This window comes from Vicia villosa, linkage group LG2, assembly GCF_029867415.1.
Source record: "Vicia villosa cultivar HV-30 ecotype Madison, WI linkage group LG2, Vvil1.0, whole genome shotgun sequence".
NCBI classification, from domain to species: Eukaryota; Viridiplantae; Streptophyta; class Magnoliopsida; order Fabales; family Fabaceae; genus Vicia; species Vicia villosa.
Genome location: NC_081181.1, coordinates 185217561 through 185233068, shown reverse-complemented (window position 1 = coordinate 185233068; position 15508 = coordinate 185217561).

Here is a 15508-nt window from a genome sequence, read left to right as displayed (position 1 = left end):
ATCGATTAAAAGTCACTTATAATTGATTAAATGAATGTGTTGTGCCTCCTAATCTATTAAAGAGGTTCATACTCCGTTTCTACTCCATACATCACTTGCATAAGAAAAGAAAACAATTTCACCAATTAGTACAATATTCAAGTTTATACATGCACACAAACCTTTATAATTCAACACAAACCTTTAATTCAACACATAAACCTTATAACTTTATAACCATTATAACTCAACATATAAACCTTATAATTTTATAACCATGATAATTCAACACATAAACATTATAATCATTATAATTCAACACAAACCTCATACACCAAGAAAATAATGTTTTTATCAAAATTTGTAAATGCTATATACCATTAATAATCAATTTTCTTCCAAATTAAAACATCCATCATTCTAATAACAACAGAGCCACTTTCAAAACCTTTAACTTCTAAAGATTCACCAAACATAATTATAAATTTCATCAACCCTACGAAATCATCTTTCATAAGAGCTAATAACTCTGGGAAACTATTATCCGAACATCCATTGTCCGCCTTTAAGTTGTACAACTTTAATACCACATACAAACATGTAAGTTTAGTGCGACCTTTATACAACAGTTTCTCTACATGGCTTACCAAGCTCTCAAACATTTTGGGACAATCATGAAGATCTTCTTCAAGTACTTCTGTAATCTCTTCGACTCTATCACAATTGTTGTTAGAACAAGATTTGTTCTGATCAATATTCTTAGTTTTGATGATAACAAGGATATGAATTTTGTGTGAGATAATGTGGTACTCTAATACATTGCAATTTCCCTTTCAGGAAATATATAAAGAGTATGCACAAATCAGCGCTCAGAAGCTTTGTCTCAGAAGGTTCAGCATGCAACATCAGAACATGGTCTGGCAAGACATCAGAAGATGGTCAAGGCAGAATCAGAACATGGGTCTATGGAAGCATCAGAAGAACTTGAGATCAGAAGCAGAAGCACTGAAGTTCTCATGGTATCACGCTCAGAAGCACTTCAAGGTCAGAAGACAAGTAGATGCTATGCACCAAGCTGTTTGACTCTGATGATATTCAAATATTATATACTCAAACATCAGATCAGAAGAAAGTACAGGTGGCAGGCTACGCTGACTGACAAAAGGAACGTTGGAAGCTATTAAAGGCAACGTCAGTAGACACAGCGTGAACAAGGCTCGAGGTAGTTGACAAAAGCGTGAAACATTAAATGCAAAGCTGTACGGAATACGCAAAGCATTAAATGCGCCCAACGGTCATCTTCTCAAAGTGCCTATAAATATGAAGTTCTGATGAGAAGCAAGGTTACTAATTTTGACGATTTGCTAACAATTAACTTGCTGAAACGCTGGTCAAATTCAAAGCTCAGAAACTTCATCTTCATCAAAGCTCACTACATTGCTGTTGTAATATATTAGTGAGATTAAGCTTAAACGTTAAGAGAAATATCACTGTTGTGATTATAGCTTTTGAGAAGCATTGTAAAACTCTTATTTGATTACATTAATTTGTAAGTAACTAGAGTGATCAAGTGTTGATCAGGATACTCTAGGAAGTCTTAGCTTGTGTCTAAGCAGTTGTAATTAGAGTGATCACGTGGTGGTCAGGATACTCTAAGAAAGTCTTAGCTTGTGTCTAAGCATTTGTTCCTGGAGTGATCAGGTTGTGATCAGGATACTCTAGAAGACTTAGTCGCGGACTAAGTGGAAAACCATTGTAATCTGTTGCGATTAGTGGATTAAATCCTCAGGTGAGGTAAATCACTCCGTGGGGGTGGACTGGAGTAGTTTAGTTAACAACGAACCAGGATAAAAATAACTGTGCAATTTGTTTTTATCGTTCAAGTTTTTTGACTACACTTATTCAAACCCCCCCTTTCTAAGTGTTTTTCTATCCTTCAATTGGCATCAGAGCGCCGGTTCTAAGGTGCAAACACTTAACCGTGTTTAGAAAAGATTCAGGAAGAGAAAAACGCTTCAGTAAAAGATGGCTGGTGAAGTTCAAACAAATCCAACTGCATCTACATCTGGCTCTGCTGAGCAATACAATGGTAACAATGGTTACACTAGACCACCAGTATTCGATGGTGAAAACTTTGAATATTGGAAAGATAAATTGGAAAGTTACTTTCTTGGTCTAGATGGTGAACTATGGGATCTTCTGATGGATGGTTACAAACATCCAGTGAAAGCCAGTGGCGTAAGGCTTACAAGGCAAGAAATGACTGATGATCAAAAGAAAGAATTCAAGAATCATCATAAATGTAGGACTGTTTTGCTGAATGCTATCTCTCATGCTGAGTATGAGAAGATATCTAACAAGGAAACTGCCCATGATATATATGAGTCATTGAAAATGACCCATGAGGGAAATGCTCAAGTCAAGGAGACTAAAGCTCTTGCTCTAATCCAGAAATATGAAGCCTTCAAGATGGAGGATGATGAAGATATTGAGAAGATGTTCTCAAGATTTCAAACTCTAACTGCTGGATTGAGAGTTCTGGATAAAGGCTACACCAAGGCTGATCATGTAAAGAAGATTATCAGAAGCTTACCCAGAAGATGGGGTCCAATGGTGACTGCATTCAAGATTGCCAAGAATCTGAATGAAGTTTCTTTGGAAGAGCTTATTAGCGCCTTGAGAAGCCATGAAATAGAGCTGGACGCAAACGAGCCTCAGAAGAAAGGTAAGTCTATGGCATTAAAATCTAATGTTAAAAAATGCACTAACGCTTTTCAGGCTAGAGAAGAAGATCCTAAAGAATCAGAATCTGAAGAAGAAGATGAACTGTCCATGATCTCCAGAAGGGTAAACCAACTCTGGAAGAGCAAGCAAAGGAAGTTCAGAGGCTTCAGAAGTTCAAAGAGATTTGAACGAGGAGAATCTTCTGGTGACAGAAGATCTGACAAGAAGAAGGCTGTCTGCTATGAGTGCAATGAGCCTGGACATTACAAGAACGAGTGTCCAAAACTTCAGAAGGAGAATCCCAAGAAGAAGTTTCATAAGAAGAAAGGTCTTATGGCAACATGGGATGATTCTGAATCAGAATCAGAATCAGACTCTGAAGGAGAGCAAGCCAACTTTGCGCTGATGGCTACAGAAGATGATGGATCAGAATCTACATCAGAATCAGATTCTGAAGAGGTATTTTCTGAACTATCTAGAGAAGAGTTAGTTTCCAGTTTAATAGAACTTCTGGAACTCAAGGCTCATCTTAGTATTAAATACAAAAAGCTGAAAAAGCAGTTTGAATTTGAAACTAAGAAGCTGGAATTGGAAAATTTTGAACTGAAGGAAAAAGTTTTAAATCTATCCAAAGATAATGGATCTCCTTCTGAAACAGAAAAATCCATTCCTAGCATGAATCATATTCTGAAAGAATATGACTCGAGTTTCAGAAAGTTCTTATCTAGAAGTATTGGCAGAAGTCATCTTGCTTCTATGATATATGGTGTTTCTGGAAACAGAAGGTTTGGTTTTGGCTATGAGGGTGATACCTCACATAAATTTGAACCTATTGATGATCTGAAGATCACATACAAGCCATTGTATGATCAGTTCAAATATGGCCATGCTCATGATATTAGGCTCACTTCACTTGCACAAAAGTTTAACACTGTTCACACCAAGAAGCTTGTGACACATCCTAAGAAATATCATGCTGACAAACCTAAAGAATATCATGCTGTTCCTCCTGTTTAATATTTTGCTAAACCCAAGTTCAATCAGAACTTGAGGAGAACTAACAAGAAAGGACCCAAGAAATTGTGGGTACCTAAGGAGAATATAATTTCTGTTGCAGATATCCTTGGCGGCAAAGAGGACAAAAAGCAAAATGTCATGGTACCTGGACTCTGGGTGCTCGCGACACATGACGGGAAGAAGGTCTACATTCCAAGACCTGGTGCTTAAACCAGGTGGAGAAGTCAAGTTTGGAGGAGATCAGGAGGGCAAAATCATTGGCTCTGGAACCATATGTCTTGGTAACTCTCCTTCCATAACTAATGTACTTCTTGTAGAAGGATTAACGCATAACTTATTGTCCATAAGTCAATTAAGTGACAATGGTTATGATATAATCTTCAATCAAAAGTCTTGCAAGGCTGTAAGTCAGAAGGATGGCTCAATCCTATTTACAGGCAAGAGAAAGAACAACATCTATAAGATTGATCTTTCTGATCTTGAGAAGCAGAAGGTGACTTGTCTTATGTCTGTTTCTGAAGAGCAATGGGTCTGGCACAGAAGATTAGGACATGCTAGTTTGAGAAAGATTTCTCAGATTAACAAACTAAATCTGGTCAGAGGACTCCCAAATCTGAAATACAAATCAGATGCTCTTTCTGAAGCATGTCAGAAGGGCAAGTTCTCCAGACATGCATTCAAGTCTAAGAATGTTGTTTCTTCCTCAAGGCCGTTAGAACTCTTGCACATTGATCTGTTTGGCCCAGTCAAAACAGCATCTGTCAGAGAGAAGAAATATGGATTAGTCATCGTTGATGATTTTAGCCGCTGGACTTGGGTAAAGTTCTTGAAACACAAGGATGAGTCTCATTCAGTGCTCTTTGAATTCTGCACTCAGATCCAATCTGAGAAGGAGTGCAAAATCATAAAGGTCAGAAGTGATCATGGTGGTGAATTTGAGAACAAATTCTTTGAGGAGTTCTTCAAAGAAAATGGTATTGCCCATGATTTCTCTTGTCCTAGAACTCCACAACAAAATGGAGTTGTAGAGCGAAAGAATAGGACTCTACAAGAAATGGCCAGAACCATGATCAATGAAACCAATATGGCTAAGCATTTCTGGGCAGAAGCAATAAACACTGCGTGTTATTTTTAGAATAGAATCTCTATCAGACCTATTCTAAATAAGACTCCTTATGAATTGTGGAAGAACAGAAAGCCCAACATTTCATATTTCCATCCTTTTGGATGTGTATGTTTTATTCTGAATACTAAAAATCATCTTGGTAAGTTTGATTCTAAAGCACAAAAGTGTTTCCTTCTTGGATATTCTGAACGCTCTAAAGGCTACAGAGTGTACAATACTGAAACATTGACTGTAGAAGAATCAATCAATATCAGGTTTGATGATAAGCTTGGTCTTGAAAAACCAAAGCAGTTTGAGAATTTTGCAGATTTTGATATTGATATATCAGAAGCAGTAGAACCAAGAAGCAAAGCTGCAGAAGCTGGCAGTCTCAGAAGCAATGGATCAGAAGATCAAGTTGCTGCATCTTTAGAGAATCTCAGGATTTCTGAAGAACCAACAGTCAGAAGATCACCTAGACTCGCCTCAGCTCATTCAGAAGATGAGATCCTTGGGAAGAAAGATGATCCCATCATAACAAGGGCATTCCTTAAGAACAATGCAGAATGTCAATTAGGTCTTGTTTCTTTGATCGAGCCAACTTCTGTTGATCAAGCTCTAGAAGATCCAGACTGGATAATTGCCATGCAAGAAGAACTAAATCAGTTTACAAGGAATGATGTATGGGACTTGGTTCCTAGACCAAAAGGATTTAACATCATTGGCACTAAGTGGGTGTTCAGAAACAAGCTAAGCGAGAAGGGAGAAGTGGTAAGAAACAAAGCCAGACTGGTGGCTCAGGGTTATAGTCAGCAAGAAGGAATTGACTACACGGAAACCTTTGCACCAGTGGCCAGGTTAGAATCTATTCGTCTATTAATTTCTTTTGCCACTCAACACAACATCACTCTTTATCAGATGGATGTTAAGAGTGCCTTCTTAAATGGTTACATAGATGAAGAAGTTTATGTCCATCAACCTCCTGGTTTTGAAGACTCCATGTCTCCAAATCATGTTTTTAAATTAAAGAAGTCATTATACGGATTGAAACAAGCTCCTAGAGCTTGGTATGAACGTTTGAGTTCTTTCCTTCTGGAAAATGGTTTCACTAGAGGAAAAAAAAAGTGGACACTACTCTCTTTTGTAAAACATTTAAAAAGGATATTTTACTTTGTCAAATATATGTTGATGATATTATCTTTGGAACATCTAATGCTACACTTGGAAAGGAGTTTGCTGAGTCTATGCAGGCTGAATTTGAAATGAGCATGATGGGAGAACTCAAGTATTTCTTTGGGATTCAAATCAACCAAACTTCTGATGGAACTTACGTTCATCAAACGAAGTATGTGAAAGAACTTCTGAAGAAGTTTAATCTTTCTGAAAGCAAAGAAGCCAAAACTCCTATGCATCCAACATGTGTCCTAGGTAAGGATGAGGTAATTAAGAAGGTAGATCAGAAGTTGTACAGAGGTATGATTGGATCTCTTCTATACCTAACTGCTTCTAGACCTGACATTCTCTTCAGTGTTTGCTTGTGTGCAAGATTCCAATCAGATCCGAGAGAATCTCATTTAACTGCGGTTAAGAGAATTCTGAGGTATCTGAAAGGTACTACTAATGTTGGTTTAGTTTACAGAAGATCCAAAGATTACAACTTAGTAGGATTCTGTGATGCTGACTATGCTGGAGATAGAATTGAAAGGAAGAGCACTTCTGGAAGTTGTCAATTTCTTGGAAGTCATATGATCTCATAGTACAGCAAGAAGCAAGCTACTATTGCCCTCTCAACAACAGAAGCAGAATATGTTGCTGCTGCTGGTTGTAGCACACAAATGCTCTGGATGAGAAGTCAGCTAGAAGATTATCAGATATATGAGAGTAACATTCCTATCTTTTGTGATAATACTTCTGCTATATGTTTATCTAAGAATCCTATCTTACATTCAAAAGCTAAACAAATTGAGATTAAACATCATTTCATAAGGGACTATGTTCAGAAGGGTGTTATATCTTTAAACTTTGTGGATACAGACCATCAATGGGCTGATATCTTTACAAAACCCCTTGCTGAAGATAGGTTTAAGTTTATTCTGAAGAATATCAGTATGGATTTATGCCCAGAATGAGAAGATGAGAAGATCTTATGTATGAGTATCTTCTGAAATGAGATTGGATTAGTCTTTTATAAGAAGTTCTGATTGTAATCAATTAGAAGTAGTGATTCAGTTATTACTAACGTTTCATTGTCTAAGTTGACTCAGAATTTCTTTAAAAGTAAAACAGCTGTAACTGGCTATCCAGATGGTAAACACGTGTTCACTATCTCTGGACAAGCGTGCGTGCAGTTGAGGGGACGCCTACTTAGGTAACTGTGCAAATCACTTCTTTTGTCATTATTATCTCTCCTCACGTCATGTAACATTAAATGCCATTCATCATTTCTTTTATTGTCCTTTACGTTTTTATATCCGTCAAACGTTTCCCTTCCCTAGAACGTTTCCTTCCCCACATTCCCTCTATTTATTTCTCCATTTCTTTGCATTCTTCAATCAATCTTTGCGCTCTCTCTATCTCTCTTTCTCTCACTTTTCTATGAATATTTTTTGCATAAATCTTAGTTTATTCATCTTCAACCTAGCATTCACCATGAATCCGTCTTCAAGTTTCTCTCAAGAGGTTTCTCCACTGAAAACTTGCTTCAGTCCTCCATCAGTAATGGAAGTTTTGTGCAAATCTCATGTGGACGCTGATGATTTGGGTGCTTATGGTTTCAACCAAGATGCAAAGGTGAAGGCTCAAAGGTGGTCGATCTATATGAATAGGACGGTTGGAAGGGTTGTCTGGTTCCAGGTTGAGAAACAAATCTCGGGGATCACTGACATTGATTCCAAGACGGATCTCTCAAGATTCCAAGAAGTCTCGAGTCTGATCTCTTCTGTGATGCTGTTATCAACATTTATCCAAAGGAAGAAGACTTTCTTGAGATATTGGATGATGTTAAGGATCATGTTCTTGAATTCTATGTTAAGGGAAAGCCCCGTTTGAGAAATTAGCTCTCTTCCTGTGAACTGTCTCTCACTTCCTCCTTGAATTCATGCATCTCTCCTACAGTGGAGGTTCTAGTCTGGACAGGCATGCAGAGTTTCAAGCTTTCATGGCTGAACAAACTGAGAAGACCGCAGGGATTCATGATATGTTAGCTAAGATTATGTCTAAGCTAGGGTTGTAGTCCTTATGTCTTTGTAGTTTTCTTTCCTTGTTGCATCTGTTTTCTGCATACATCTTTTGTAATCCTGCTTGTTTAAATCAATGAAAAGTTTAATGTTGTTTCTTTCCTTTGTCGTTTTCTTCATCTGAATCTTTTATATTCTTTTTGATGTTATGACAAAAAGGGGGAGAAAATATATGATAAATGATCTGATTAAATATTATCAGTTACCGGGTAAAAAGGCCCCACATTACTAACAGAACTTGCAAAGTTCTATGCTTTAAGTTGTGTTGTTGCAGGAATCGAAGATTCAATCGAAGATTCAAGATCAACATAAGAAGCAACAAGATGAATCAAGTTCTTGGATTCTTGAAGCAAGCTGAGTGCTATGAAGCTTCAGAATCAGAAGCAAGAAGGAAGAATGTTCAGATATTCTGATGATAGAATATGATCTGAAACTTGGATTCTTGAAGCAAGCTGAGTGCTATGAAGCTTTAGAATCAGAAGCAAGAAGGAAGAATGTTCAGATATTCTGATGATAGAATATGATCTGAAACTTGGATTCTTGAAGCAAGCTGAGTGCTATGAAGCTTCAGAATCAGAAGCAAGAAGGAAGAATGTTCAGATATTCTGATGATAGAATATGATCTGATTCTGAATGTCTATTTGTTCTGATACATTGTATATGGCTTATATGGCTCTGATACATATTATGTGTTCTGAAACATATTTTATGTTCTGATTCATTCATGCTGACTTTTGTCGTTTAGTTTTGTTCTGTAACATTTCAGGATGTAGAGATGCTCTGATGAAGCTCTGGTACATTCAACAATGTTCTGATACATTCTAGCATGAAGTGAAGTAAGAAGAAATTCAAGCTCTGAAGCTGTCCCAATGGAAGCAAGAATCAGAAGCTGGGAATGTTCTAAAGATGTAAAGAAATTCAAGTTCTGAAGCTATCCGATGGAAGCAGAAGTCAGAAGCTGTGAATGTTCTGAAGATCAAAGAAATTCAAGTTCTGAAGCTGTCAGATGGAAGCAGAAGTCAGAAGCTGTGAATGTTCTGAAGATCAAAGAAATTCAAGTTCTGAAGCTTTCCGATGGAAGCAGGAATCAGAAGCTGTGAATGTTCTGAGGATCTAAAGAAATTCAATGTTCTGAAGCTGTCCTATGGAAGAAAAAATCAGAAGTCATGAATGTTCTAAAGATCAAGCACTGTGAACGTCTCTACCGAAATAATCAGGGAAGTCTTTTATTTATAAAATTCTTCTAGTATTAATTTTAGGGGGAGATTATTCATCTCAGGGGGAGATTGTTAATCTCAGGGGGAGACATATTCACATGCTTATGCTATAGCTGTGTAATTTGTCTTTAGCCGTCTGCTCTTTCTGATCGCAAATTCATATCATTTATATATGTTTTTGTCATCATCAAAAAGGGGGAGATTGTTAGAACAAGATTTGTTCTGATCAATATTCTTAGTTTTGATGATAACAAGGATATGAATTTTGTGTGAGATAATGTGGTACTCTAATACATTGCAATTTCCCTTTCAGGAAATATATAAAGAGTATGCACAAATCAGCGCTCAGAAGCTTTGTCTCAGAAGGTTCAGCATGCAACATCAGAACATGGTCTGGCAAGACATCAGAAGATGGTCAAGGCAGAATCAGAACATGGGTCTATGGAAGCATCAGAAGAACTTGAGATCAGAAGCAGAAGCACTGAAGTTCTCATGGTATCACGCTCAGAAGCACTTCAAGGTCAGAAGATAAGAAGATGCTATGCACTAAGTTGTTTGACTCTGATGATATTCAAATATTATATACTCAAACATCAGATCAGAAGAAAGTACAGGTGGCAGGCTACGCTGACTGACAAAAGGAACGTTGGAAGCTATTAAAGGCAACGTCAGTAGACACAGCGTGAACAAGGCTCGAGGTAGTTGACAAAAGCGTGAAACATTAAATGCAAAGCTGTACGGAATACGCAAAGCATTAAATACGCCCAACGGTCATCTTCTCAAAGTGCCTATAAATATGAAGTTCTGATGAGAAGCAAGGTTACTAATTTTGACGATTTGCTAACAATTAACTTGCTGAAACGCTGGTCAAATTCAAAGCTCAGAAACTTCATCTTCATCAAAGCTCACTACATTGCTGTTGTAATATATTAGTGAGATTAAGCTTAAACGTTAAGAGAAATATCACTGTTGTGATTATAGCTTTTCAGAAGCATTGTAAAACTCTTATTTGATTACATTAATTTGTAAGTAACTAGAGTGATCAAGTGTTGATCAGGATACTCTAGGAAGTCTTAGCTTGTGTCTAAGAAGTTGTAATTAGAGTGATCACGTGGTGGTCAGGATACTCTAAGAAAGTCTTAGCTTGTGTCTAAGCATTTGTTCCTGGAGTGATCAGGTTGTGATCAGGATACTCTAGAAGACTTAGTCGCGGACTAAGTGGAAAACCATTGTAATCTGTTGCGATTAGTGGATTAAATCCTCAGGTGAGGTAAATCACTCCGTGGGGGTGGACTGGAGTAGTTTAGTTAACAACGAACCAGGATAAAAATAACTGTGCAATTTGTTTTTATCGTTCAAGTTTTTTGACTACACTTATTCAAACCCCCCTTTCTAAGTGTTTTTCTATCCTTCAATTGTATGTATCTGTGCCATTGTCGTTTGAAGCATAGGTCGTATTATCCCTCGGTTCAACATTCTTGTTACTTATCTCACCATGATATATCCAACATGAATAACTTTGATCAATTTCATGCCTCTTTAAATGGGATTCCAACTCAACTACGTTAACCTGACGCCCATAACATCAACCTAAGCAATGACATTTCATTCGACCGGGGTCTTTGGCGTGTTCAACAACAAACTTAACAAATTCTAATACCATATTCTCGTACTCTTTTGATAATTGATTGGAAGACATCTATTTTTTATCCATAGTTTTACTAAGTAAGATAATCAAAAACACTATAATTATTCACGCAACTATAACAAAAAAACAACTAATTATCTATAGAGAAGTCAACAACTTCTGGAACCACACAGTGTAAGAGAAATTGGAGATGCAGCAGTGGCGATGAATCCGGACAGTAACTATACATAAACAATAAGGTTCATTAATTCCATTTTAAATATTTATGTTCAAAAGAAAACGGGAAACCAAACGATATAACACAAAAGATGTCATAAAAACCTTCGAAAATAACTTAAACAAAATGGCATCTAAATCAAGAATCCGTTATAATCCACCATTAGAAATTCACAAATTCATACCAACAAAGACCATGATGCAGACAAGTCAACAACCACAAGGTTCAATATATCACTTTTAAAATAAACTAGTAAGAAAAAATCACCATGCATCTAGAAACATTGATTGAGTCACAATATAATATTATATATAATATAATATAATATATAATATAATATACATTTGAATCAACATTCAAGTATTTGTTCATGAAATTGCATTCATTCTAAAAATGATAAAAGCAAAACAAAAAATGAAGAAGGATGATTCAATAATGGTACAAGCTTTGTGTTTAAAAAAAGAAAATATTTGTGTTTAAAAAATGACACTACAAGAAATTCTGCAATTTGCCAGGGGCTAAGCTCCTCACAAACTACAAAAACCATCACTAAATTGCAAATTGCAAGGGGACAGGACTCTTAGCAAAACACGGGATCAAAAATTGATTTGCTTTGTGGGAAGCCCCTCGCTAATTTTCTTGGTGGGAAGCCCCTCGCAAATTGTAGAACACAGATGACACGTAGGCGTAGACCTAGTGTAGTGGTGCATATGGCGTAGAGGAGCAAATTTCTGTCAGTCAGTTTGCTTGGGGTTTTCGCCCTCGCAAAATGTATACGTTTTTCAATTGCTTGGGGTAAACCCTCTGGAAATTTGTTAGCATATATATATATATATATATATATATATATATATATATATATATATATATATATATATATATATATATATATATATATATATATATATATGACGTATCATATGAGAATGACATTTTTATATGAGAATATGAGAATGAATCTAAACCATTAGATTTTAAAATAAATGGTGCAGATTATGTGTCAATATTTTTCTCTCTCTCTTCCATTATTAAAATAAATGATGGAGGAGAGAGAAAAAAAGATTGACACACAATCTCTACCATATATATATATATATATATATATATATATATATATATATATATATATATATATATATATATATATATATATATATATATATATATATATATATATATATATATATATATATATATATATATATATATATATATATATATATATATATTCAATATTATAAATTTAAAATAATATAAATTCATAATTTATAATTTATAATTTATAAAAATAGAAATACTAATTAAAAACTTAAAATTATATTCTAAATAGTTAAAATAATATTCATACATAATATTAACCTTCATACATATTAAACTACAAATACTAATTAAAGTTCATACAAATACTTAATGTTCATACAACTTAAAATCCATAGATATTCAAGATATTTAAAAAAAAACTTTAAACAAGCTCAAAAATTCTCTTCCTCTTCAACAACTCCTCCATGTCCACTAACTCCTCCATATCTACCACCTGAATTTTGTGAAGCAAAAAATTGATCAATTCTTTGTGTCCGCTCATTTGCAATCTGCATAGCTTCTTGATATTCAAGTGTTTGCCTCATCATTTCTTCCCGCGACTTTGTTTCTCTTATCATAATATCTTCTTGCATCTCTATTTGTTTTCTCTTCATTTCTTCTATTTTTGCATTTCTTGTTGCCACTTCATGTGCCGCCTCGGTGTTCGCCAAATTTCTTACAGTTTCAAGCATTTTAGCGGTTAATATTGGTGGAGTTGATGATCCTTCTCCATCATCAAGTCTCATTCTGAAAGACCTATCACGCCGCTTCATAGTTTTGGCATATCCTCCAGCACCATACACTCTCCCAAGTTTCTTCTTTCCGCCAGAAACATCATACCATGTACGAAAACTCACATTAGGATCAACAGGATATTCCGATGGCAGTTCAGGTATTTCAGGATGCTCTGACAACCAAAGAGCAAGCCGTCTATCAAACTCCTCCTATAAAAATAAAATAAATGTCATAATAATTTAAATAAATTAGGTATATAAAAGAAATAAATAAAATAACTTAATATAAGAAAAACTTACTTGAGTGTTTTTTGAACGTTCATCAACAAACTCTCCATTTCTCTTGAGATGAGTCTCCATATGGAGCTCATTAATAAGTGGAGTTCTACCTAACTCTTCACGCTAAGTAAATGAAAAATAAATAAAAATAAAATAATTAATTATGAATAATCTAAATCTATTTAATAAATTAATAAATAAAGTTACCATCCTCCGTGCAACTTCAGCAACACTAATACTACTTGCTGCGTAGTTGTAACCGCCAACTTTAGATGCTCTATTTTTTTTGCCTTTTCAAATGTCTCTAAAAAGGTTTCAGAAGTCCAATAGGCAATAAGCTTTTTAAATAAGTCTTCTCCTATCCAACATGGACGTGTTCCTTTTTTCCCATCTATGTCTAGCATTCCTCATGGTGTCAGAAAATCGGGCAGCACATTTTATGTGAAAAAGTTCTTTAATGTGGACTTCATCTCTAACATCCCAACAACACCTCTCCTACATTGTATGAATTCAAAAAAATATTAAATAAAGTATAATCATGAATATCTAAATAAACATAAAGGAAATGCTTAAATGAGTAAGTTAATTAATTATACCTAAAATGCCCAAAACCAATCATCCCTATCATCATCAAGTAATGCTCCATAAGTTGGCCAATATTTTTTATACTTCTTCTCCTTAATAATGTCTGTTATGGTCGATCCTGACTGATGTGACGGCAAGATCCTAAAGCAAAAAAAATATAAAGTTAGTATTTATTGAATAAAAATCAAACTTAAAATATAAACACTTACGATCCTCCATCGGGCCAAATGATAAGTCTGCCTTGATGATATCTAATTTTCACTGGTGCATTTCTCAAGATGCGCCTCCTCCTCCTGTCCTTCTCGGGAGCACCGGTATCTCCATGAGCACTGGTATCTCCATGAACACTAGTATCTCCATGAGCACTAGTATCTCCATGAGCATCTCCATTATCATCTTCAGAAGAAATGGGTAATGAATGGGGCATGCTAGATCCACATGGCTCCATATACTGCAAAGACACATCACTTGACTGCATGGAAGGCATAGGAAAATGTGTAGGGTGAGGAGTGCTAGGTCCTCGTAGATGCATATAGGGTGCATATCCAGGAGGACTAATAAATTTTGGCGTCGTGGATGGGAATGAAGAAAAAGGAGGTGGGAATAATAATCCAGTGAAAGATCCAGATATGGGTGAAGTATGCATCGGCGGTGGAGTAGAATGTGGGCGAGGATGAGCCACTTGACTCAAAAGTGGAATAGGAATAAATATATCTGAATCGAGAACCTCCTCGACAATGAACCTGGTGTGGCGAGGTGCCTTATGAATCTTACCCTTTTCCTCTCTTCTGAGAGGCGTTTTTTCTTTTTTAAAAGAAAAACATTAAACAATTAGTGCTAAGGGTGTTATACAAGTAATATCACATAAAACTTAATCATTGGAGATAATAGCATATTACATTAAACAAGATTTGTCTTCATCCGAGATAATAACTTAATACCCAACAACTTTTTGCACAAGTAATATCACATAAAACATATACAAATTAGTCATCATCGTAATCTTCATTGTCTTCATTGGATATGATATTATTGTCTTCAGACTCTTCATGCTCTTCTTCCACCAGATTTGTTGACAAGAATATAGTTGCATCAACTTGCTGACCCTCAACAGTAGTATCACACAAATTTATAATCTCCTCAATTTTAATTACCTCATTAAAAGGAAAAATCTCATCATCTTGGTATGCAACATCTTCCATAACATCGTCAGTGTCAATGTGACCCATTGGATTGGACTTAATTACAACATTCTATTCTCGTTTGCGTGGGGTAATTTAAGGATAAAGTACATAATAAACTTGCCTAACGTTATGTGCCATTTTAAAAGGGTCATACTCTTTGTACTCTCTATCTCTTCGAACCTCAACGATGTTATATTTTTTATCAACTTTTGTTTCTCTGGAAGATGGATCATACCAGTCACAATAAAACAAGACAACTTTATTTTCCGAGTCCATATAATTATAGACCAACTCATAAATATGTTTGATAACACCGTAGAAGTCGTCCTCACCACCCTCTATAACTCCTTTTACAACTACACTACTGTTTACAATTTTCTTCCCTTCAGTCCATTTTTCAGTGTGAAATTTGTATCAGTTTACAAAGTATGTGTGCCATTTATTTACACGCTGACGAGGACCTTCCGACAAACTTCTAAAATGGATTATTTCAGGAGTTGGAG